The following is a 7,620-nucleotide window of genomic DNA, read 5'->3' as shown; positions in this document are numbered from 1 at the left end:
TTGGGGATAAGCTTTGTGGGTAAAGAAGCGAACTTTAAGAACACGATAAGGCAACTTGGAGGGAGAGCTTGAAGAGCTCTTCTGGATCTGTGGTTTTCTGAGCGGTCAGTGAAGAATGGAGAGCCTGAGAAGCAAGATGAATAATGCAAGGATAGTATAGGATTAAAATTGTAGATTTTAACGAAAAACTAACGGAAAGAAATCTCTGTCTCACGGTCATAGTAAAGGTCTTTGTCGCAAAACAAAGTACAAGAGATCCATGTACAGGGAGGATTCGGATTTGGATTTTCGAACGAAAAGAAGAATGGATTTGGATTAGAATACGTACAATAGGGGCAGGTAAGTGCTGGGCTATCAAATCATGTTATTTATTCTTTATGGGCTTTGGTCAATCCGGCCCATTTGCTAGTCCTGGTGGTTCGGTGAAAAGTCGGACGACTCAAACAAATGTTTGAGGGTGGAGTCGCTTCGGCTCCTTTTGGTTTGTGGGAGCCGAAGAAACAGAAGAAAAATGAAGTCCAGCAAGATGGAAAACATACCCGAACAACGCGACGGTCTTTGTGGTGGATCAAACAATAAGAGCACGCATAGATATAGCATTCCCCATGCAGTCTAAGCAATACAGGTTGCACTCGCTCTGGTTGGAATCTCCGTGGATTAAACAGGGAATGAAGTAGCTGGCCTTCAACATGAGTTTCAACCACGGCGGACCCAAATCGTCGTCGTCCATTGGAACCATTGGACTTACCTGAGAGAGCATACAATACCCAAAATCCATCAAAACTCAAAACGAGAGCCCCAGAGAATGAATAATAAGAAGAAGAACCGAATATCCAACAGCGCACCATGACTTTCTTTTGCTTGGTCTTTAGAACCTCGATAGCGTGTTGTTGATTCTCGATATCAGCTTGTCCGGTTATAGAAGAACAGAGTAGAAAACCCTAGTAACCAAAGTTGGGGGGGAAAGTAAGCCACATTAGAAAGGAAAGGAGATTGGGAGAAAGGAAGTGGAAAAGCAGCAACTTTCAGTCTATCAATTGTTGGGCTGTAGCAGCAACTACAAGAACCCAAACATACAAACACCATAAGAACACTAAGCAAGAACCCAAACGGTAGTACAAGAAAACTCCCAAAAGAAAAGAACGAGAAGTTCATATAGAAGAATATATATAGAGATCAACATGCAAATACATTTGCTGAGGAGAAAATTGATAATGGCTAGAAATTATTATTATACCTATTTATCTAGACAATCAAAAGCACAATCAAACGCAGCCGAGCATGCAAGTGGCGGCCTATCAAATTAATCCTACAAGTGATGGGCTATCAGATTAATCCCAGTCGAGTGCTATCAGATTAATCAAACACTGACGAAAAGACAGATTAACCCTCGATCATGCAAGTGACGGATTAATCCTAGTCGAGCAGTGACAGTAGGTTATCAGATCAAAGAGGGGTTGTCGTTCGTCGTTCGTTCGTTCTCTAAAGCATGTAAGGTAGCTTTCCTTAGTCGTTCATTCTCCCGTGCAAGGATCGTCGGATGGAAATCAGTGCTGTCAGGATCATTGAAGGGCAAAATAGAGAGGGCAAATTCTCGAAAGTCGTCGGAAATGGCCAGGATTGTCATTCGTCATTTGTTCGTTCTCCAGAGCATGCAAGTTCCTTCGTCGTTTGTTCTCACGTGCAAGGATCGTCAAAGGGCAAAACAAAGATGGAAAATCCTTAAAGGTCGCCAGAAATGAGAGGAAAACTCGAAAGTCACCGTTCTCCAGCAACCTTTGCCACAAGAGAGTCTAGCAAAAGCGAATTGGAGGAAGAAGGTCGTCAGAGGGCAAAGGAAGCATTTTACACGTATAAAATGCTTGCATATGAGGTGCGCTCTATTTTATACGTACAAAATATTTGCACATGAGGCCCCTAATCTATTCACATGAGTAGATTCCATTTTCTATATATAGACAGAGAGAGATGGGATGGGATGAGAAAGTGTGCAAATTTTATTTTTCACCATTTGGTTATATAAGAGAAAATAATAGGAATATTTATTTTTATATTGTTTGTTTTGTGGGAAAATAATTAGAGGTCGATATGAATTTTTTGTAATCTTCTATGTTTTTCCCCTTATTTACCTTTCTTATTTTAAGATTTTCATGCTTGTAGACTCTTTTTCTCTCTATTTATTTACATAGCCATCTTTGCCATGTGCCAAAGAAAAAAATTGACTATATGTAATTAACATAGCGTGACTTGGCCTTATTAGTCATCTTTCTTTCTCTCTCATTAATATCTTTGCTTCAGGGTTAAGGTTTTAGTTAGCACGAGCCCCTTGTTGCATGGGCTGATGGGCATGTCCAACTTTATATGTAATTAAAAGAGAATAAAACCGGTATGGCAGTTTCAAGATGCTACCAAGTAACTACAGGGCTGTTTGGTAAGTTCTTTTATCAAGATTTTCTAATAGCTCTGATGGTCAAAAGATGTATTGAACTTTTACATTAAGATCGGAGCAATCTGAAGTTCATTTGGTTTAAGGCGTCTTTTCAAGCAAAGACGAAGAGGAAAAAAACGCAAAAGCTCCATTTAGAGCTTCCAAAAAATTGCATGTTTTTGGCTTCTCACATCTTTTTGGCGTATCGACTTTTGGTGGTTAGATCTACCATAAATCAAATGGAAAAAGACCAAATCGTAATCCATCGAACTTATAAATAACCGACAAACCGCATGAAAAGACACACCAAACAGAATTTATATAGACTTGACCTTTCTATACACCAATTTTATGGCAGATAAATTTATAGATGTAATTTCAATTTCTTGCATAAAAGATATGCATCCATGTCCATACTTTTCGCATGTTATTTAGCTTTTTAGATTGTTGGATGACTGCATGGTGGTTCATCAGTTTTCAGGTCTAAAAATGTCCAACAAATTGTGAGTTGAAAAGTAGAAGAGCAATCTAGACCTAAACATATCCAGTACTTATGATCCCCTATCCCCCATTGTCATTTTAATTTGTTTAACTCGAAGTTCCGAATGGAAAGTGTAGACAATTTATTTATTTCATGCACAGGATTTTTTGAGAAATGACTCATAAACATGGTGAAACAACATGGTTTTATCCCTGTTCTTCATAAAACCAACTCCTGTTGTCAATTACGCTAGAATTATTTAAAAATTCATGTTTTCGATGTCAATTTGCCATATTTGCAATGTACTATACTATTCTTTTGATTTTCAACTACAAAATACAATGAACTGACTAAGCAAAACTAACTTAATTTTACTATTTAGGAGTAGCTTTTTCATGGACTATAATCGCTCAATTTAAGACATGCAAATGCTTGTCAACCAGTGGTTAGGGAAAATATATCTCTCAATCTCAAAATGGGCTTGGCTACATAAGTCATCATATGTAAACACACAAGAATTGATGCTTGACAGAATTTGGTTACATGATCAAATTACCTAATACCAACTTAATAGAATTTATCATGGATCTACAAAATACAATTCATTCTTTCTATTTCTTTGTATTTAAATCAAAACTTGCCTGATCAGAAAGATTTTCAAGCGTAGATCTTGTAAACAATGAAGAATTGTCAAAAAAAAAGTAACATTGGATAAATCACTCGCAATAAAATACATACAGAAATATTAATGGTTCAAGTAATTGATGTGAGGAAACTTAAGTCATGTTTGGGAGTGCTTAAAAATATGTATTTATTCAAAATAAGTGTTTATTTGGGCAAGGACCACACCATTAAGTATTTATTGGTGTTTGAGAAGTAAGCCCAAAAAAAGTGCTTATTTTAAAGGCAAAATTCCACTTCAGTACCCAGAATGTTGGGGGTAGTGTCAAGTTAGTATCCGAACTTTCAAACGTGTCACTACAGTACCTAAACTTTCAAAAAGTGTCAAGTTGGTCTTTGTCGTTAATCGATCGCCAGTTATATGTTGAAAATATCAAAACTACCCTTTAAAAGAAGACATTGTTCATTGTCTTCCACCTTGAGACTGAACTGGTTATCTTCAAAGAAAAACAGAGAAAAAAATGAAATATGATAGAGGGAATTAAAACAATAACTGAAAGCAAAGAAATAACTAGACAATAATGTGTTTCATATCTAAAGGTATAAGGCAATGACTTCGTTAGTCTAGAATCTCAAACACCTCAACCAGTTCAGTCTCAAGGAGAAGACAATGAACAGTGTCTTCTTTTGAAGGGTAGTTTTGACATTTTCAACAAATAACTAACAGATGGTTAACGGTAGGGACCAACTTGACACTTTTTGACAGTTTAGGTATTGCAATGACACGTTTGAAGTTCGAATACTAAATTGACACAACCCCCTAAGTTCAGGGTACTAAAGTGGAATTTTCCATATTTTAAAAATAATGGCTTATTTTTTAAGCCCAAACTTCCAGCTTTCTTTTAAGTGCTTATACAATAAGCACTTATTCAATTTTTTCTTACAAAATTATCCCTAGTTGAATTTTAAAATACCACTTATAAAACTATCCCTAGTTGAATTTTGTAAAAGTACATTTGTAAAAGTGATTTTATAAAAGTACTTCTATAAAATTGCTTTTATAAAAGTACTTTCACAAAAAGTACTTCCATAAAAGTGGTTTTATTAAAGTGCTTTCATAAAAGTACTTCAATAAAAGTGTTTTTATGAAAGTGCTTTCATAAAAGTACTTTTGTAAAAGTGTTTTCGTAAGAAAGTACTTTTATAAAAGTGTTTTTCATAAAATGTGAAAGAAAATGAAGGACAAATTAGTCATAAATGCTTATTGGAGAAAAAAATTATCAAACACCCAATATAAAATAAATGCTTACTTTTTAAAATTTTGCACTTGAAAAAGTTGGGTGCCAAATGCAAATAAGCGCTTGTTTGAATAAGCACATGTTTTAAGCACTTATTTTTAATATAAGCACTCCCAAGCATGGCCTTAATTACCCAATCAATTTTCTTGCTTTCATTTAAATTCTACAAATGCAACTCTATCAATCTCTATCCATTATTTTCTTCTAGGAACCTATCTCCACAAACTTACCACCCATCTCGGCATGCTCAACCCTCTGAATAGAGGATTTTTCACTAGCTGAAACATGAATCCTCTTTCACTACTATGCACCAACCATATGATTTGCAACACACCCACAGACCTAGATTTGTTCAACAATCTAACAAAAGGCATTCTCACAGCTAAACTTGATTTTCTCTAAATTAGCGCAAGATGGTTTGTAGCAGAGCCAATTTTCCTTGCAGTAAGCAGACTAGTTGATTTAGATCAAATGTAACGAGTACCAACGAACAAACTAAACTACTTGCTACTAGTCGTCACCCAAAATCCTTGGCAATAGCACTCATTGAACTAATTGTTTCTCTCCCAGAACAAACACCAACCTGAACACTGGATACATTTTATTCCTCTTGACAAAGTTCTACTCCCGGGTTTGGAGGCCTTGACAATAATCACTTCTTCACGGTCAATCGTCGAAGATGGCTTTCTCGCCTGCCTCCTAAGATGGTTCCAAACTGCAGAGGGAACTTTATTCCTAATAGTTCGAAGAGAGTCAACTGTCGTTACCATAAACGACCTCTTCTTAGCAATCTTCCCAACACACTGAGCTGCCAATACCGCCAACCGACGTATTACTGATGGATCCCCTAGTGCCCTGATCTAAGGATCGAACAGAGGAATGAACTCAAACTGCTTGATAAGTGGCAGGACTCAATGAACAATGGAAGGCAAGTTGTAGTTCACATTAATGGCGCTCCTGCCTCTGATAACTTCCAACAATAGAATCCCAAAATTGAAGACATTGCTCTTGGTACTAATATTCTTAAACACAACTCAAGCAACGATCCATTAGTCTCGATGACCTCGAAAATGAGTGTAGTCTTACTTCCCATTGCTTAAAAATGTCAAAAAAGTGACCAGAGATATGACTGTTGGAACGTGTCTGAAGTAGATGGAAAAGGCAAAGGAGCTTTGATTTGGTGCGACCCCACATTCTTTCTTTCTGCCCCTAATACTAATAAAAATAACACTTTTCATATAATAACTAGGATAACATAGCCTTTTTGAAAAAAAAAATTATATATATATATATATACTAAATAAGGGTAGCTCATCTTCCTCCTCTACCTCTATATCCATGCGAACGGAATTTTTACGATAAACACACAGAGATTTCTTAATCAGAAGAACCGGCGAATGCACTCTCAAAGCAGATACAAACCATTTATGTCTTGCACGCAAAAATAGGACAGATGGCAGAAAATCTAAAAACAACCCCAAATGAAAGAGAAATAGAGAAGTTTCTTGAAATTACTTACCTGCCACCCTTCGTATCCTTGCATGCTTTCAAAATCCAATTTCCACCCTAGCCAAGCACAATTTTGGGTTTAAAAATTCTTCATTGCGGCATTTAGTTCTGCGAAAGTGAAAACCTTCAGGTGTGGGGTCTATAAGATTTACCCATCTGGATAATGCTTCACCGAGACTTCTGCTCGTCGAATTCTGGTTAGTGCCAATGCTGGCATTACCTGAAAGTCCGAACTTTGATATGCGATAATTCAGTACACGCAATTTAGTATCAGTTGTTAACCAATCGTTAAGTGGTGTTTAAAAAAGACAATAATGCTCTTGAGTGTCATCTAATTTTCTTTATCAACCATTTAAACATTGACAAAAAATTAACAGTCCCAAATCATCACCTCTGCTATTTTAAAAAGTTGGGGTCACGAGAATTTCCATTGATACATGACCCCAACTTTCTTAAATAGAAGAGGCAAGGATTTGGGGCTGTTAATTTTTTGTCAACATTTAGATGGTTTATAAAGAAAATTAGATGACACTTGAATGTTATTTAGTTAACGGTAGGTATTGAATTGACATGTTTTGAAAGTTCCATTATTGAATTGTCGCATTTTAAGGTTTGGGGACTAAAGTGTCACTAGGCGCAAAATACAAGGTACTAATAAGGAATTTTCCCTAAAAAAATCAAGGAAGTGTCCCTACCTCTTTGGCAGCGAAGGAAGACTAGAAATAGTGTGCAGTGCCCTTATTTGATATTTTTCAAAAAATTTATCATATTCTGATTATTATATGAAAATTTTTATTTTTATTGATATTAGGGGCAAAAAGCAAGTCTTTGGTTTGAAAGAAAAGGTAGGGAAACTCATAAAATGTCTCCTTCTTTTTCCCTATAAATTCTTACTTAGGAATTAAATATATTTGAATATATTTGGATCTATTTTAATAGGATTAGGGAAAATTCTCAATTAGTATACTATACTTTGGGCCTAGTGCCACTTTGGTCACCGAACTTTAAAATACGACAATTCAGTATCCTAACTTTCAAAACATGACAATCCATTACTTGTCGTTAATCAAATGTTAACTTACCGTTAAGTGACATTTGAAAAAGACACAAATGCCCTTCAAGTGTCATTTAATTTTCTTTATCAACCATCTAAATGTTGACAAAAAATTAAGAGTCTCAAATCTTTGCCATTTCCATTCAAGAAAGTTGGGGTCACCAGAATGCCACACAAATGTGATCCCAAGTTTCTTGAATGGAAGAGGCAAGGATTTGGAACTGTTAAT

The sequence above is a fragment of the Nelumbo lutea genome, chromosome 1, assembly GCF_056320005.1.
Source record: "Nelumbo lutea isolate HS-2025 chromosome 1, American lotus-T2T, whole genome shotgun sequence".
Taxonomy (NCBI): Eukaryota; Viridiplantae; Streptophyta; class Magnoliopsida; order Proteales; family Nelumbonaceae; genus Nelumbo; species Nelumbo lutea.
The sequence above is the reverse complement of the archived record's forward strand: the minus strand, read 5'-3'. Positions refer to the sequence as shown.